This window comes from Babylonia areolata, chromosome 15 (genome assembly GCF_041734735.1).
Source record: "Babylonia areolata isolate BAREFJ2019XMU chromosome 15, ASM4173473v1, whole genome shotgun sequence".
In the NCBI taxonomy this organism is placed as follows: domain Eukaryota; kingdom Metazoa; phylum Mollusca; class Gastropoda; order Neogastropoda; family Buccinidae; genus Babylonia; species Babylonia areolata.
The window spans coordinates 20084608-20104607 of record NC_134890.1 but is presented as its reverse complement, the minus strand read 5'-3'; the positions used below and the strand labels follow the sequence as shown (position 1 = coordinate 20104607).

At 42.2% G+C, this 20000-nt stretch overlaps 1 protein-coding gene across 1 annotated transcript in view; it reads right to left on the bottom strand.

The window, feature by feature from the left end:
* Positions 1-20000, bottom strand: part of LOC143290298 (uncharacterized) — a 138549-nt gene that overhangs the window by 117603 nt on the left and 946 nt on the right. The gene's annotated exons all lie outside the window — the stretch shown is intronic.

The following is a 20000-nucleotide window of genomic DNA, read 5'->3' as shown; positions in this document are numbered from 1 at the left end:
TCTGCCCTTCCCAACCATAACCAGCATCCGAGTCAGATCGGTCCCTCGGACGTATGTTCACCTGTAGAAGTGGATCTGACTGCATCCCTCCCGTCGTGGGACACAATTTGAGTCTCACAATTCTCTCTCTCTCTCTCTCTCTCTCTCTGAGAGTCTCACAAGTTTCTCCCCCCCCCTCCCCGCTCTCTCTCTCTCTATCCCCCGCCCCTCCCACATACACACACCCTCCTCTACCTCTCATATACCACACCTCCCCCACCCCCACATTCAAACCAGAGCTTCCAGTGGAAGAAAACAGCCAGACGTTTTTTCCTCCTTTCTAACTTCCTTTTTACCTGGACCGAATTGTTCGGCTCGCGGAGGCAGCTAGCTAATAATAACATGTGAAGCGGTTTGTTTTTTTTCTTCTTTTTTTTTTGGGGGGGGGGGGAGGGGTGTGTGTGTGTGAGGGGATGGGGGTGGGGATGTGTGGTGGTGGGTCGTAACCTTACCAACCAACAAAGAAAGCAACTTTTCTTCTCTTTTTTTTTAAGGCCATACCACAGCTACGGAAACGTTCGTTTGGTTTGGTTTGCTAGCATTGAGCAACCCTCCCCCTTTCCCCCCTCCCAACACAGACACACACACACAGACACACACACAACCGCACCCCCTTGGCTGCCAACTTAAAATATTGGTTCTAGGGGTGCTAGCTGGCCCGTGGTCAGCTCTGTCGGTCGGCATCTAGAGTGCCGAACTCACTCAGTCCATGGTTCGAATCGCACACACACACACACACACACACACACACACACACACACACACACACACACACACACACAGAGTATTAAAAACAAAGCATTTTCGCTGTCTCCATCTGAAAGATGTGGTCGTTCTGGTGGTGTCAGTTAACGTGTTGGGTAGGTCCCCTACGGTAAATAACCATCAGAGAGGAGCAAAGAGGTTTCACGACAGCAAAAAGAGAATCAAGAAGGAAAAAAGTGTTGAAGATGAAGATGACGATGAAGATGATGACGATGGTGGTGGTGGTGGTAGTAACGGAAAATATGATCTATGTCACTGGAAGAAGGAACAGGAAGAGGAGAATAATTAATGGGACGAGCAGACTAGAAGAAGAATTGAGAACAATAACTTTAAAAATGATGCTGATGATAACCGAGCTCACGAGCAGGAAGACGACGGAATAACAAGAACATGCAGAAAAAAAGAAGAAAAAAAAAAAGAAAAAAAAAAGCGCAGCTGTTTGTAGACGCGCTCTCCCAAAAAAGAACAGCCCGAATTTCATACAAAGAAATAAGACTGTGACAATAAAGCAAACAGTAAAACATTACAACACGATACGATACAACAGCGGCAACAAGAGAAACAACAAATAATTCAAGCATGGAATGATCGTACCAGCAACAGCTGCAGCAGTACTTGAGTGCCTCCACAGGCACACTGTATAAAGTGTTAGCACACAAGTACTGGATGCGATAAGAAGAGGACGACAACAGAGCAGCAGTGGCAGCACTGGCAGCAGAACTTAACCCTTTCACTGCCAGTCAATTTGGAGTTCAAAATTCCCTTGGTTTAAACAGTATTTTATCTGGAACATGTCGCAATACAACACAGGTATCGATGGACAGGGCAAGGACAACAAGAAAATCTTATATAAAGTCCTGTCCTGATGTATGTACATACTGAATATGTGACGGATGTCATCATAACTAGAAGATAAGACGAGATCATACATGAGGTTTAAACAAAACTAAGCTGAGATATAAATAAAGCGAAGAAAATGAATTCCCTTGTGCTGTAAACACAGAAAATATGGTGTCTGAGACTAGCTGAGGATTCCCCCTGTGACGTGTAGAAAATATGGCCTATCTTACTATCGAACATAAAGAGCAGAAGGTTCATGGCCACCCTTCAGTGACATGGATCCTCTACCTAGTTGAGAAAGGGTTAAATCATATTGCAGCACCGATACAAGCAGCAAGCTGCAGCAGTGCTGGCAGTAAGAGCTCTGTAATAATAATAAAAGTTCAAGGAGCAGGAAAAGATTAAGGGCGAGGGGTCAGGTGGAGGGCCGATACGGATGATACAGGGAAAACCGCAGCCAAAAACATACAGGGCTGAATCTCTCTTTCTGTCCCAAACACACACACACACACACACACACACACACACACACACAGAGGGGGGGGGAGGGAGAGAGAGACAAGACAGAGACAGAACAGAGAAAGAGAGACAGGGAGAGAAGAAGAAGAAGAAGTGGGGGAGGAGGAGGAGGAGAAGAAGAAGGAGGAGGAGGAGAAGCAGAAGAAGAGGAGAAAGAAGAAGAAGGGGAGGAGGAGGAGGAGCAGAAGAAGAAGGAGGAGGAGGAGAAGAAGAAGAAGAAGAAGATGAAGAAGAAGAAGAAGAAGAAGAAGAAGAAGAAGAAGAAGAAGAAGAAGAAGAAGAAGAAGAAGAAGAAGAAGAAGAAGAAGAAGACAAAAACAGAGTATATTTTTCTTGTTGCTGCTGTTGTTCGTATTGTATTTTGTCGTAAAACAGACAGGATCCACAGCCTTCAGTTCCGAGCCAAACCGCTACACCTTTACACATACACGCAAAGAAAGAAAATAGAAACAGAACTTACAAAAACAAAAGAAAACGAGAGAAAAAAACAAAAAAACAAAAACAAGACAAGAGAAAACAGACAGGGCATGGACAACGAACACTAGATAATGTTCTGACGCTCGTGGGACACACTTTTTTTCCCCCCTTGTTGTGTTTGTATGGCGTGAAATCAGTTTTCTCAGCTCCTATATTCTACAGTTAAAGCTCGTGCAAGTAAATGAGCAAGCAGGATCGCACTACCACGGAAGGTCAACCTCTGTCCTGGGTTTTCCCCCAGCTTAATTCATCAATTCAACGCCCACTGCCCCAAGGAGTGAAGGGGGGGAGAACGGGAGGGGGCGGGGATGGGGGATGGGGGTGGGGGTATGTCCACCCCCAAGATACCCAACACTACCTTCCACCACTCCTCCTCCTGAGGCTGTTTGTTTGCCCAAGTGGTCCATCTCTCTCTCTCTCTCCCCCCATCTCTCTCTCCATGTTTCTATCTCACCCTCCATGTCTCTCTCTCCCTCTTTCTCCCTCCCCCCACCCCCCTCTCTCTTCCTCCCTCCCTGTCTCTTTCTTTCTTCCTTTCCCACCCCTCTCTCTCTCTCCCTGTCTCTCTCCCTCTCTCTCCCCCCCCCCTCTCTCTGCCCGTCAGAAGACAACTTTCCACCCCCTTCTCGTCCGAAGGGAGAGATAGGTGGCTGGCTATCTCTACAGTCTATCTACCTGTGGAGAGGGGGAGAGAGAGAGAGAGAGAAGAGGGAGAAAGGGTTTGTCCCTCAAGACAAATACCACCCTCGCTAAGTACACCCCCAGTCTGCCTTGTCCAAACTTTGGCGGAGGGGGAGAGGTACTCAAGAAAACACGAGCGTCCCAAAACATTCCCAGCGCTTTCAGTCAGACGATTGAATGGGATGGGGTGGGATGGGAATGCGGGGGTGGAATGGGGGGAGAGGGGTGGGTTGGTGGTGGAGGTGGTGGAGGAGGAGGAGGGAACCGCAGTCCCTGAAGTCTTTACCACGTTTCACTGACTTTCGTCCAGGAACTCGCCTCGTTCGCTCTCCATGAAATGGCGGCTCCAAAAGTTTGAACGTTTTATGGTCATGCAAAAGAGGGCAGGAACATCCGCGTTACCAGAAGGTAATATGGTTATGTAAAAGATGACGGCAACATATCAATGTGACTAGAACGTTTTATGGTCAATACAAAAAGATGACGGGAATATATGATCTCTCTCTCTCTCTCTCTCTCTCTATATATATATATATATATATATATATATATATATCCATGTGACTAGAACGTTTTATGGTCATGTAAAACATGACGGGACCATCCCTGTGACTAAATGTAATGTGTTGTTGTTGTGCTCAGAGGAAAGAGGAGGAGGGGAGGGGAGGAAGGAGGAAAGTGGTACACATGTTTGTATAATTTCCTGGTTAGACCACCATGGCGTAGACATCTCTCACGGACTGAATTCTAGTAGTACCCGCCGCTTTGGCCAAATATGTATGACAATGTATTTCAGTTCTCCGTCGCTGACTCACCCCCAGATCTGCAGATGAGAGCTCTTCAGTCTTCTGCCTTGTTGGTCTGAGGTTCCGTCTGTCTGTCTCTCTCTTATGCGCATGTGTGTGTGTGTGTGTGTGTGTGTGTGTGTGTGTGGTGTGGGGGGTATAATGTAGTGTGTGCGCGCGTGCACATGAAATACAAAAATCAAGCTGACGTCTCCGCCGGTGCAGTGTCGCTTCACCTGTCCACATCCATCTCCCCCACCCCCTTCCCCTCCTCTCCTCCCTAACCTCGTCCTCCTTCTCCTCCTCCCACCCTTCACACCTGTTGGCAGTCATCTTACACAGTCCCTTGCCCTCCATACGTCCCTCCCCTCTCCCCCCGCACACATCTTCTTCCTCCAACGCTTGTTCTATCTTTGTCTCGAAAGAGAACTCTCTCTGTGTCTCTCCCGACCTCTCTCTCCCTACTCCTTCACACTGGAGAAAGGGAACACGTTTACTGTTCAGTGTGGAACTGTTGGAGGTTTTAAATCTTGACGATTTCCATCAAACCCATCCTCCAAGCAGTCTGTAGAACTTTACGGAGATCTACAGGTCCACTAAGTGACCAGCCACTGACCCAGCCTAGTGCCAGCGCCGTGTCAAAGGTCCTTTAAGTTTTACGGTCATCCGGACAGTGAATTATATATTTACACCGTGTCTAAGGCTCGGCATAGGAAGAATACGGGACCTGGAGCCAGTTGCATTGCTCGGACGGAAGAGCCTTGTATGGTCGTAACCCGCTACTAACTGTGTGTAGTATGGAACTGACCAATGGCGTAGTTCGGTCAACGTAGGCATTTATTCACGTGTAACTGTCAAAAAGTTAGAACCAAGCAATGCAACTGACACCTGATCCTCTCCTTCGATCAGCCAGGTATAGGTACCCGTACACACCTGGTTGGAGAGAGGAAATTCAGAGTAAAAGTACCTTTTCCAAGGCTCCTAAGATCGTTTCAACCTTCCCGACCGGCCAGGTACCCAACCCACTAACACGTGGGTGGAGTGAGGAACTTCAGACCAGAAGTTTCTTTTCCAAGGACACAACACAGTACTGCCGAAACGGGGGCCTCGAACCCGGAACACTGGTGAACACCGCTGGATTAGAAACTTGTCCAACGGCCAAGCTACCGAGTCTGCCACGGCCCTTTCTGTGGTACGCGTTTGACTTGATTTGACTTCAGAGCTGCTACATGTGAGCCCGAATCCATGTTGTGTCCAGTAATCTAACAGTAAGCACACACACACACACACACACACACACACACACACACACACACACACACGTATTCACACACACAAACGTACACACACGCGTATTCACACACACACACACACACACACACACACACACACACACACACACACAGGTAGAAAGGGAAGAAGGAACGGACAACCCGCACACGCCCCCAAAAAACCAAACCGATTGCTAAAAAAACAAAAAACATGTATCTCAGCAGACATGACTTGCAAAATAGGACCGCTGAACTAGTTATCCTGCCATTTCACTAAATAATTTCCAAAGTTCGCCGTCCTAGATATACCAAGCAGCCTTGGTAATAGTTGTTGTTGTTGTTGTTTTTTATTATTATTATTATTCTTTTTTTTTATCGTAACTAGTAAATTTCACTGACAGAACAGACCACAATTAAAAACACATACGTTCGTAAACCAAGACTCCTGAAGTAAATTTTATAATAAAAAAGTATACTTGTGAGGCCATGAAGACCATTTAAGATTTTATCGTGCTGTTATATCTATTTCAGTTGCGCGCGCTCTCTCTAAGTACGTCCGACAAAAGCAGAGGGAAACACACACACACACACACACACACACACAAACACACACAGCGCACGCACATACAGTCAGTGTGACACGCACGCGCACAAGAAAGAACTCTAGAGGGAGGGACAGAGACAGAGAGAGAGAGAGAGAGAGAGAGAGAGAGATAAAGCGTGAGAGTCAGACAAGAGATAAAGAGAGAATGTCTAGAGACAGAGATATATATACACAGAGAGGGAATACTTCGCTGAGCAAGAGGAAGAGATAGAGCTTCAGACTCGAGACAAGACATAAACACAGACGGAGACTACCATTAACAGCCCTTAAGAAACACACTTCCCTCCTGCAAGTACTTTTAACTGATAAGCGATAGTCACACATTGCAAAAAAAAAGTAGTTTTGTTTTCTTTACCATCTACTTCTTTCTCCTTTTCGTTTCTCTTGCAAAACTTAATGCAAGTGAACATCAACTGAATGTCTGAGGTGTATACTATTACATTTTTTTGCTGTTGAAATATAATCTATTAAAAAAATAAGTTGTATCTTCAGTGGAGTCACACACACACACAGTCACCCCACCCCACCCCACCCAGCCCCACACACAAACAATCGTACAGTCTCCACACACACGAAGGATGGAAAACGGGGTAGGAGAAGCAGGAGGGAGTGTGTGTGTGTGTGTGTGTGTGTGGGGGGGGGGGGGGCAGGAAGAGGAGGAGGGAGGGAGGGATGGAGGATGCACCTGTAAAGCCTCATAGGCCTGAGGGCCCATCATACACGTGTGTGACTCAGCCACTGACTGTAGAGCTAAATTATCTTCCCCACCCTTACTCCACCCCATTCTCCCAACCTCACCTTATCGACTTCTCTCTCTCTCCAGCGTATGAGATTTTTTTCCTTCCTCCTCCTCTCCATTATCGACTTATCATCGACTCCGCCTTACCCCCCCCCCCCCCACCCCCCCCCGAGTTCGCCCATCCCCCCCCCCCCCCCCCCCCGCCCCCATTTACCAACCGCCCCAATGGATTGGAACCTCTCTACTGTAAGTCTCTTCCACACACACATCGTATACCAAAATATGTCTTATCTGCTGCGCCTGAATTAGACTACCTCTGCTTGCTCTCTCTCTCTCTCTCTCTCTCTGTGACAGAAAGAGAGTCAACGGAAGAGAGAGAGAGAGGGGGGGGGAGAGGGGAGAGGGAAGAAGACCAGAGAGAGTGGAGGAGAGGGAGAGAGAAACAGAAAAAATGACGGAAAGACACAGACAGTAAGCAGCTGGTAGTGGCGGGGGTCTCGACTCTTCTTCCACTGAAAGAGAAACAGACAGACAGACAAATCAGTAAGACTAGACACCAACCTCTTGACATGCAGACAGACAAGAAGTACCAGGTATTTCACTAAAAAAAAAAGTCTGAAGGGGGGTCGGGGGGAGGCGGGGGGGAAGTGGGGGGGGGGGTGGACCCCGACAAACCGCAACTACTCGATCCCTACCATCACAGTAAAACAGTAAGCAGAGGCAGCCCGGGTCGTCGCTCACAGACTATAAATTTGAACAAGTAATGGTGTAGGGGGTACAAAAAGGACTTCCTCCAACAGTAGCTAAGTATTTTCATTACATATATACCCCAACGAAGAACAAGACGGGACCAAGGAAACTGGGGGAGGTGAGGTCACACACACACACACACACACACACACACACACACACTTAAATTTCCCCCTCTGCCCCACACGGGCCGAAAAGTAGATAAAGTTTTGCGGGGAACAGTGAAGGCAGAAAACTAAGAATACCAATATCACGTCTCCACCTCTCCTTCCCCTCCGCTTTTTTTTTTTTTTTTTTTTTTTTTTAACAAAGTACAGGTCTTCTTTTCACCCCTCTTCTCTCTCACACGTACCTGATAAGCATTTCACACACACACTCTCTCTCTCTTCTCTGTCTCCCTCTCTCTTTTCATTCCCGCCCCCCACCCCCAACCCCCCGCCCCGCACCTCCCCCTTTTGTAACACATTCATTGTATTTTGCAAGCAAGCGCAAGAGAGAGGGAGAGAAAGAGACAGAAGAGACAGAGAGAGAGAGTGCGTGCACGCGCGCGCGCGCGATTGTGTGTGATCCTGCTAATGGTCTATTTATCATTATCTTCTTTTTTTTCCGATCTAGTGCTTCATTTAATGTTGTTGTTTGGTTGTGTGTGCTTTTTAATGCCTCAGGGCTGGGTAGAAAAAAAAGCAAACTTTTCCCTGGTTTAAAAAAAAAAAAATCGTTTCGTTCGCATCCTCCACTTCCCCTCTCTCTCTCCTAACCTCTCTCTCAGCCCCTCAACACAGTTCACTTGTTTCTCCATGGCTTAGAAACTGGACAAAATAGAACTGCTTCCTGCCACCCTTCCCCCTCCCTCCCTCCCCTGAGGTGGTCAGTCAGTCAGTCAGTCCGGCAAGGTGGCGCCCAGGCTATTCAGATGCCTGGTCAGCTAAGCTGCCCCCCAACCCACGGCGCTGAAAGGATCAGCCAGGATTTAATCAGCATTGCCTGTGCGTGCCTGCGTGCCTCTCTCTCTATCTCTCTTTCTGTTGTGTGTGTGTGTGTGTGTGTGTGTGTGTGTGTGTGTGTGTGTGTGTGTGTGTCTCACAGACACTGAGCAAGTGCTACAGATTTTTTTTTTTTTTTTTTTTTTTTTTTTTTTTTTTGTATACAAGCAAGTTGAACGTACGGGGAAAGGAACCAGAAAGGTACCACCATCACCTCAGGCTCTTGGTTCTCATAAGAACACTATTGGGACGAATTACTAGTGTTGTCATACTAATACCTAAAAAGGAGCTTACACCTTCTGAACTCAATATATAAGACGAAAAAAACACGTGTACAAACATTTTTCTGCCACTGAGTCATAACATAATACATTGTCCACATCACCCGTGTCATATTCTCATGTGTATTACTGGAAACTGTCGAGACTCGTTCGAAACAAAAACTTGGAAAAAAAAAATCAGGTTGCTGACAAAAGTCAACCATGTGCACCTTCTATTTATGTTATTTAACAATAACATTGTACAGTTAGTGTTAATGGAAACGATTATCTTACTTTCCAAATTGGTTGTTTTGGGATTGTTGTCGTGTTGTTGTTGTTGTCTTTGGTATCTCTGTGTCTGTCTGTCTCTCACCAAAACAATGCCTCCTCAAGCAAGCAAAGTTACGAGCCCACAAAAACAACAACACCCTATCTCCTCTTAGATCGCACATTAATTGGCACAGTGAACAGCAAACCCACAACTCAAGCAGCTCATGTAGTGTATACCAGTATGAAATCATCCCTGACAGACAAAGCTACACAGCCTTCTAGCTGCTCCTGCTAGCGGAATTTGCGCTGTCACCCGGGTAAGGTATTGCCTTAGCTCACAGGACGTCGGCAGGATACATGTGGCACACGAGCACATTATCCTGATGAGACAGATGGTTTATAATACTTAGCAAGCTATGATAATGCCATCTGGCGATGTCTCGCAACTGGCAACAGGTTTTTGAACAGTTTTTGTTTTTTTGTTTTGGGGGGTTTTGATTGTCAATCATGTGTACTCTCGTCACTGAGAAAAAGAAGGAAAGAGAGCGAGAGAGAGAAAGAGAGAGAGGGGGAGACAGACAGAGATTATAACCCCCCTCACCCCCCGTCTCTCTCTCTCTGACTGAACACTGGCATTTCCTTTGCTGCTCTCGTGAGAGCTGTTTCTCTTTCATCTTGACCAACGTGTGTTCCTGCCGTGACCCTTTCGTTACTTGACTCTTTCCTATCACACTGTTGTCATGAGGATTTAAAAAAAAAACCCACAACAACAACAACTTAAGGTCTTACACTAGTTATAGCCTGTTACAGCCACGAAGCGGTGAATTCATGTATACAGTAGATATAGTATATATCCAATGTGTCTTGAGCTCAGCATAGGAAGATGGGCCCCAGTCTTCTTCCTCCCAATTTCACCTTCCTAAACCTTACTAAATCAGGTATACCTACCCATCCTAACATCGAGGAAAAAGAGGAGTAAGGTACCTTTCCAAAGGACACAACACCATGCCGAAACAGGGCTCGAACCCGGATCATTGGTGAACACTGGTTCACTAGTACTGGTCGTTTTGCTAGTTCTGGCTTTGGACTATTGAATGGTACGCATTAAGTAGTAGACAGTAATACTAACAGAAGTAGAAACAGCAAACAAAGAAATAGTAAACATAGTTTCCACACTTGGTTTTAATAGTAGTACTGGTATTTAGTGGTACAGTTGGTAAAGAAACAGTACAACTGAATAGAAAACTGTGGTAGTTTAGTTGCTCCAGTACAAACACGGACTTGTGGGGGAAAACAAACAGAACTTTGCCTTGCGAAAGACTCATTTGTTCAATGATGCCAAATGACTGTTCATAAGTGATACATGTAAACCTGCAAGATGAAGAAAATGAAGACAGCACTCAACCAAAATGAAGGAAAATAATTCACCAACTGTGACCGAAAGCATCCGATGTGCTGATTAACTTTGCTCACTCCGGGCGTCACTTAATAGTACTGTCCCTCACTCTTCCTCCCTCTCTCTGCTTTCTATTCTCATTCTCTACACCAATCTGTCACACCTGATGATTACTTGACAGCACCGTGATCAGTCATCAACAGCATTTATTATCAATCACACACACACAAAAAAAAGAATACTACTAGTACCATGTGCTGCTAGGATACAAATCATACTAATACTTAATAGTTAACTTGCTGTTAATAGTGTAATAGCACTCATCATAACCTTTAATTCACCCTTCTCACTGGAATTTCTCTGACTGTCCTAGTCATCTTGATCCTAAACTGTCCCCCACAATCACAGAAAATACATGTATGCAAATATCATTTTTATAACTAAATCATGAGATGTGGTGAGAGTTTGCACAATGTATCTTCATGATTCAATGACTTAGCATCTCTATATGCACATCATTCATAATCATATTCAGGTGTTTAGTTGGTTGTTGTTGTTTTTCAGGTTGGGGTGGTTTTCTCACCCAAAAATAAAAAAGTAAAATAGTTTGGCCCCTCCAAAAAATAAGAATAAAGCAATCTAAACTGTACAACATTAAACTGTATACTTAAAAAAAGAAGAAAAAAAAAGAAATAGATAATACCATAGCATGCAATAAGCAAAAACATAAATGTTTAAGATTAAACTAAGGTAACTCAAGTCAACAAAAAAATGTTTCAACTCAAGAAAACAGTAATTTCCAAAAATGTAATTCATAATCAAATAAACATTTAACTAAAACAATATGTATCATAAACAGCACACAACTTTAACTTGAAAAAGAAATGAATGAAAAGTTAAACAAAAGCAAAAACCAACCAACAGGTAATACAAAGTCACCAAGGAAAGTGGGAGAACCTTTCACATGAAGTCCCAGAAGCCATCCGAGTTCTGAGAGTTGGAAGAGATGACCTGGCAAAAGTTCACCCTGCCTGCACAAACTCTACGGCAGTTTTAACTCCCACGCCAACAATGGCAATAACGTCACTGCACACCTCAGGATACATCTGCCCTCCGCCCCTCCACACACAAGCAAGCCCATCCATAACTTTAACAGGGAATAACCAAAGTGAGACAAGCAACCGGGCATTAAAATTCAAAGTCACAGCTGGCCACTTTCCCTGATCGGGGCGGAACCCCTTAACTTCATGCCGCTTGACAATAAAAAAAAAAAAAAAAAAAATGTCCCGAGTAAGTCCGGAAACCCTCGGTGACCTCCGCATGTGCTGATGAATGTAATTATCCACAGCCGCCCAATCCATTGGCTACGCTCCCGCCCACTGACGGGATCACTCTGCCAAGGACGCTACACCGGCCTCCTGGTGTCCTGCGTTACTTTCTGCGCTTCTGTTTACTTTTTGCGTCCTGGACACTTTGAAAACTTTCTCTTTTTTTTCAGTTTCAGTTTTTCAAGGAGGCGTCACTCCATTCAGACAAACTATATATATATATGCTAAACATCTGCTACTACTACTACTACTACTACTACACACACACACACACACACACACACACACACACACACACACATTTCTTACAACTTTCATGCACAACCAGAAATCTTGAACTCCTAAAGACATGAGGTACAGTCCTTACACCTTTCATTCAGGACAGTGCTCAGACACACCCACGCAGAATGTGCTCTGTGATAGGATCAGTCACAAGCTGATAGGACCAGTCTGTTGCTGTGTGCACAGTGAACCAGAAAACAGAGACACCTTTGTGATCAATTCCCTTCACCACCAGTCTTAACTCACTCGGTACGGCCAGTCCTCTCTTCTCCTCTACACAGACCCCTCGGATGTCCAGTGGGTGTCTCAATGACCCAACCTTTAGCTTCCGTCATCAGAATTGTGGTATTCTTTGTCAACATTCACCTCTTCAGTGTAAGAGCCTTCCGCTTGTAATATTTTTATGGTGGTAATTGGGGTGAAACGCTGTTAACGTCGTCTCTTTCGCTGTTCGTATGGAGAGAGTTAAAAAAAAGGCATCTTATCTTGTTCAGCTCAACAGCAAGATCAGATCTCTGAGCATGGGGGAAGGGGGTTTGGGAGGACAACAAGCTTAAGTTAAAATTAACTGAACAGAAGTAAACTATTATTAATAATAAAATGTCTGACATTTGGACCACTGTCATCCACATATAATAAAATTAACAGATTTGATCAAGTGATTCAGGTTTTTGGGGGTGTTTACGTCATTCAAGCTGACCCCAGTTCCAGAGTCTAACCCAAACAAAGTGACACTGAACCAATGAAATTTCAGAATATTTATTGATTCAGTCACACTCATACACAAAAACAAAAATAAAATAAAATAAGATATAACAATAATAATGATAACAGTAATGATGATACTACTACAACTACTACTACTATTACTAAGAAGAAGAAGAAGAAAACATTTTCAACAGGGAAGGTTTGAGATCTTGGAATTAAAAAAAAAATATCCCTGCACACCTGAGGCACACTCGCTCCGTAACACACTATCTCAACAACTATGTCAGTATGCTATGAGTATACATGTGTATGTCTGCTGAGAGCCCATTGTCCAATGTTTGCCTCCTGAGTTAGACAACAGAACTTGATTAACTGACACAACTCCACTATATATATATATATATATAGAGAGAGAGAGAGAGAGAGAGAGAGAGACAGAGAGAGAGAGAGAGAGAGAGATTGGACAAGCCTCCTGAAGAAAACTGTAGACAAGTACAGTGCATGTTATATATAGATCAACATCATCGTGTTCAGCAGGATCCCCTCTTTCCTTTCTTCTCAGTCACAGGAAGGAAAAGTTCTAGAGCCGCCTGAGCCAAGACATTGCCCTGGAGCTGCAGTGGAAGCATTCTGGGACAAATTCTGGTCATAGTTGCCCAATAACAGTACAGTACTTCTGTACTAAGTCTATTACTAGCATCCAAAGACACTGACTGGGGGGGGGGTGGGGCGTGGGGAGGGCAGTGGGGTAAGGGAGGTGCAGGGGGAGAGGAGAGGGGAGGGGAGTGACACTGTGCCAAAGGCATTCTCTCCCCAACATACTCCACATATGTTTTCAGCAAATTGCTCACATACATACATGTTTCCATGTATTTATAACACATAGCACATGCTCTCTCTCTCTCTCTCTCTCTCTCTCTCTCTCTCTCATTACAGGTAATCATCTTGCAAACTGATATTATCAGTAATAAAGCTTGAAAATATGAAACACAATAAAAGTTTTTGATAAGTACTGCTACAGTTTCTTACATAAAAGATTTTATAACAGGATGCAATTCACTCTACATCTGATTTTCAGTTGTACTAAAATACAATAATACAAACAGAGTAATATGAATACAAATGTATGATTCATGAACTGAAAGTTTTCTTTGAATGACTGTTCTTACATTCCACATGGCTGAGCTTCAGTCTGAAGTGTCAAATACTTGAAATGTTTTGTGACAGCGAGTTTGCAAAATAATGTTAGTTCTCACTGACATGCCGGAGCACACGCATGATCAGCAAACCATTCTCCGATTCAGTGCTGAGTGTTCTCTAGGAATACAATTTACTGACTTCATACAGGAAGCAATACATTTCGTCAATGGTCAAATGCATTGTTCTCCATTTCTCATTTTCTGTTCCCCTCAGAAAGCGCATGACTGCTTACATAGTGGGGGTAAAAACCCTCATACATGTATTTGTATTTCTTTTTATCACGACAGATTTCTCTGTGTGAAATTTGGGCTGCTCTCCCCAGGGAGAGTGCGTTGCTACACTACAGCAACACACTTTTTTTTTTTTTTTTTTTTTTCCCCCACATGCAGTTTTATTTGTTTTTCCTATCGAAGTGGATTTTTCTACAGAATTTTGCCAGGAACAACTCTTTTGTTGCCATGGGTTCTTTTACGTGCGCTAAGTGCATGCTGCACACGGGACCTCAGTTTATCATCTCATCTGAATGACTAGCGTCCAGACCACCACTCAAGGTCTAGTAGAGGGGGAGAAAATATCAGCGGCTGATCCGTGATTCAAACCAGCGCGCTCAGATTCTCTCGCTTCCTAGGCCATCACTCCACATATGAGTGAACATGGAAGTCAGCCCACAAACGAAGAACATCATTTTTGGTTTTTATTTTTATTTTTTGTATATAATGAAATCTAATGTCCAATATCACTTAAAGTGAAAAAAAGACAAGAAAAAAAGAGACATCAAATTAAAGAAAGAAAATCAAATGAAACAACTATGAACCAAAAAAGTTGTCAGGATCTACTGTGATCATGTCATGGTAATCTCTGTGCTGAACATTACACTACAGGCCATCAGGTACATGTAGCATGTCCACCTACATGACTCAAGCTATAGTATACTGGTGAATCACATAAAACACATCTTAGACTTTAGTAGGTAAAGAGAACATTGAGTGTTAATCTTTCCACAGCTATCAAAGATAGAGTTAACATTATTGCTGGCACTAAGTGACAGTGCACACACACTTTGTAATAAAAAAAACAACAACTTAGCACATGTAATGCATACCATGGACTAAGCAGTCTCATGAAAACATGCATGGACGTTTGTTTACATTTCAATCAAGTTTAACCAATTGTTTGACTTGTGTGTCCTGTTAACATCAGATCATCCAAGACACCAGACAGTTAGCAAGATCTTGGACTTTGGAAAACAAAACAAAACAAAAACAAAAAAAACAGATATTAATATTATTATATATATATATATATATATATATATATATATATATATATATACTGACAGTGACACAATATTGCCTTCAAATTAGTTCAAAGTCAAGCATAAAAATATTCTAAATTCATGTCACCAGGCTGAAGGAGACATACAACTGAAATTACTAGTAATGATGAAGCAAAAGTTCAAACTTGAAGAAAAAAAACAACAAAAAAAAAAACAAAAAAACCCAACCAACATGATATAAAAAAATATATATATAAATTTTAGTTCAGGATTGGGTTCATCATGCTCCATCATACTTACATCGTACTAGTAAAGTACTTGGGAATAATCACACTGTAAACAATGTGGTCAATTAACCACTGAAGTGTACAGGTGTGCGACTTAGGTACTTCGTGTTTATTAAAATGTCAGTGTCACACTCTGACAAACATAGTTATGTGCGGCGACTGACCACCCCATCCTATTAAAATTACCAATTCACCTGAATTGGTCTGATATCAAAATAAAATACACATGACTGTAAATTCACACTGGCACTGACAGAGTCCAGGTAGCAATCCAGTAACACTGACAAGTTTCAGGTTACGGTCCAGGCCATATGGTGCATGCAAGTTAGTACTAGTAGTAGACTAGTTACAATAGTAGCACTTAACACTAATAGTACTGGTGACACTTTCCAACAGACAAGAATCACTGGTTCAATATTTTCAATAATTTATTCATACCATTTATTCTCATTCTGTTAAGAGTCTCAGTGATCATTAAAGTAAACACGTGTTTCTGTTCTTTGACAATATCATCAAATGACTAACATGTACTGTATTGCTGTTTTCTTCTTCTTCTTCTCCCTCAAATCTGTGCAGCATCATTGACTTCAGGAAGGAATCAGACAGACCTGTTCACAAGATTTCTCCAGGTCTGTTCCATGTGTGTCAAAGCATTGGTCTCTGCAAATGGTTTCCTGTCCATTCTGCAATGTTGTGTGTGTGTGTGTGTGTGTGTGTGTGTGTGTGTGTGTGTGTGTGTGTGTGTGTGTGTGTGTGTGTGTGTGTGTGTGTGTGTGTGCGTGCGTGCGTATGTGCATGAATGTGCACTGTATGTTATACATACATGTGCATGTCTGAGCTATCACAGTATCAGTCTGTAACTTGTAAGTGTCTGCCTGTGAAGGGTAGCTTGGAAAGAAAGGGGTGGGGTGGGGTGGGAGGGTGGGTAATATGCAGTGTGGCCTGGGGAACTGGCATTATGATAATAATATCTGAGCTTATCTTAATTCTTATGTGGAGGGGGCAGGTATGATGATAATCATTACATGACATATGAACTTACTAAACATGAACGGGGATGTTATTATGATAATTATTACAATGATATATGAGCTTACTTAATGTGTTGAGGGCAGGTATTATGGTAATTATTACATGGTATATCAGCCTATCTAATGCAAATGGGGCAATGAATGAGGGTAGCCCCGTTATAATTACAATACTGAGTATGAATACATGTGTCTACTAATCTACTTAAACCAGACAAGCAGGCATAATTTTGATTTTGAATGTAGATGAGTACTCACAGTAAGTCAGAACATAATATGTATATATATATATATATATATATATATATATATATATATATATATATATATATGTGTGTGTGTGTGTGTGTGTGTGTGTGTGTGTGTGTGCATGTATTAGTTTCAAATAAATGATGATAGAAATTATATAATACGCCAATTACTTCTGATGTTAGATTTACTCAAATTCATCAACAGATCAAAATTTTAAACAGAATGAGTATATTTTACACATGTTACCTTGATCTTTATATCAGATTAACCCAGATTCATGAACAGATCAAAATTCATAACAAAATGAGCATATCTTATAAACTCGTATTCTGATAGTGATACACACATGATACATAATATGGAAATGAAAGTGTGCAGTAGGGCAGAATATGAAATCAACTTGAGAGTGCAGAACTTTCTATACAATGCATCACACACATAAAAACCATAAGATATTGAAAGTGTGTGTGTGTGTGTGTGTGTGTGTGTGTGTGTGTGTGTGTGTGTGTGTGTGTGTCTACAGGGTATGTGTGTGTGTGTCTACAGGGTGTGTGCGTGTGTGTGTATATATATATGTGTGTGTGTGTGTATGTGTGTGTGCACGTGCATGTGCATATTATATATGCACATATTATATATAAATATATATGTATATATATATATATATATATATATATATATATATATATATATATATATATATATATATATATAATAAATGTGTGTGTTTATGTGTGTGTGTGTATGCCTGTGGCGTGCATACATGTGTGTCTGTATAACTATATGTGCACATCTGTATCTTGTGTATCTCATATAAATGTCTGTGGGTGTGTGTGTAGAGACAAAGAGAGGGTGGGTGTGAGGTGGGAGCACACTCAGGCCAGTCAGAGACTTACAAGTACAACATATAATTCATTTCATACCAAGGGTCAGATTCTAGACAGGAGACCTGCACTACCACTGCAGACTGACAGTGAGACATGTCTACAGCTTATCAATCAGACCGAATCAGATACATGTATACAGGTCTGCCCGAGTGCATGTCACCATCGACCATGTGAGTGTGTGTGTGTGTGTGTGTGTGTGTGTGCGCGCGCGTGCACTGAGCATACGAGAGAGAGAGGGGGAGACACTGACACAGGTTTAACTATGCAGGCCAGAAGCCCTTACCAAAAAAAAAAAAAAAAAAAAAAGTGGGGGGGGGGGGGGGGGGGGGAGGAGGATACAATGGAGCAATTCAACCAGGAGGGGTAAGAAATAGACTAACAGAGACAGACAGAAATAGACGGAGGGGCAGAGACAGACACACAGAAACAGACAGACAAAGACGGACGGACAGAGACAGACAGACAGAAATAGGGACAGAAAGACAGAGACGGACAGGCAGAGACAGACAGACAGAAACAGGGACAGACAGACAGAGATGGATGGACAGAGACAGACAGAAATAGAGACAGACAGAAACAAAGACAAACACAGAAACAGACAGACAGACAGAGACGGAGGGACAGACACACAGATACAGAGACAGACAGAAAACAGACAGAGGCAGTAAGAGCCTGTAGAAAGAGAGAAAGAAAAACAAAGAGTAACAAAAGAAACACAGGTTCTTAACACAAGAGACAGATTCTCTACCCACAACTATCAATCAAAGAGAATTAGACCATGGGTCTTGAGTCATGAGCATGCATGCAAGCATGCAATAGTCTGTGCAGATACATGTGCATAAATCATCAAATGTGTGCATGTGAGGTATATTTCAGTAGTCTGTGCGCATGTACATAAATCATCAAATGCATGCATGCGAGGTATATTTCAGTTTTCACTATGTGCACAAGTACATGCGTCTGAGTGTATGTACAGCTCTATACATGGTATGTGTATGGTGTTCTCCGTGTGTGTGTGTGTGTGTGTGTGTGTGTGTGTGCATGCACATATAATGATATATGTATGACATCAATATGGTCATGATTTTATCTGTGTTTCAATAAAGTTTTCATATATTCTGCAAATTACAGTGTAAAAATTAACTAGCATGATTATCAGTATCAGATGATCCACATTACAAAGTCGTTAACAAGTATTGGTAAGACTAAGAGTAAGAGCGTAATAAAATCAACATCTGCAACCAGTGCAAGTCAATGACTCTTGATATTTTACTAGTTTACAGCTGCAGCTGCTCTACCAAAACTATATCATAATTCCCAATACTGACATTCAGTCTGTTACCAACTCCACATTAACCTCCCCCTCTCTCTCTCTCTCTCTCTGACACACACACACACACTATAACTATATGCACACACACTTACAACACATACACTGATGATTTTAAAAGAAGACCCTTTTACAATTTACAACATATTATATAATACTGAACAATGAAGATAACGTGTATAATGTCATTGAAATAATTCATGTAGATCATCTATTTGTTTTTATCATGTGTTGCACAGATAATAAATAAACAAACAAATAAATAAATACACCAGAAAAATACATGGATAATGCTTTTTAATCTTCTGATTAATTACTCATTAATTAATGAAATGTTATGAATTACCATCAGATCAAATGGGGAAGAAAATAAACACAAAAGCTAAAGTAACTTCTGACAGTGTGTTGTTCATTCACCTCTTACTTTCAGTCTTCCGTTCTTTTACTTGGACGCTGACATCACTACTACTTTTACCACTGTGTTGGAGTTACTAACATACAAATGATACATTGCTCCTGCATTGAACAGGCTGTTTAGTAACAATGTAATAATGCTACAGTAACAGAGAAAGAAGGGGGGGGGGGTTGTTGGGATGGATTATAATAATGATTATAATAACAAATAAACTAAGCGAGGTCAGCAAATTGTGTGGCCTGTAACAAAACTAGATTTGAAGCAATAAAGAATGGAACTGGGGGGAAATGTTTGTAAAGGGCAAACCAAAACATTTCCACTACTTCAACTCGAGGAAAGACAAAACATTACCCATCCCATGGCAAAATTTTTTTTTTTTTTTTTGAGTTAAAAAAAAAATCTTCATCTCCATTTCAGTAATTTGTTCCTAAGCTTTATTTCCTGATCCTGATGTTATTCCAACATCACTATTATTTTCATTATTGTTTGTAGTCATACTTAATACTTTTTTTTTTTTTTTTACAGAATTTTTCATAAATCATACATATGTTGCAATGAAATTCAACAAATGTTGTTATGAAATTTCACCAATATGATGCATCAAAGTGAACTCTGAGACAGCAAATTT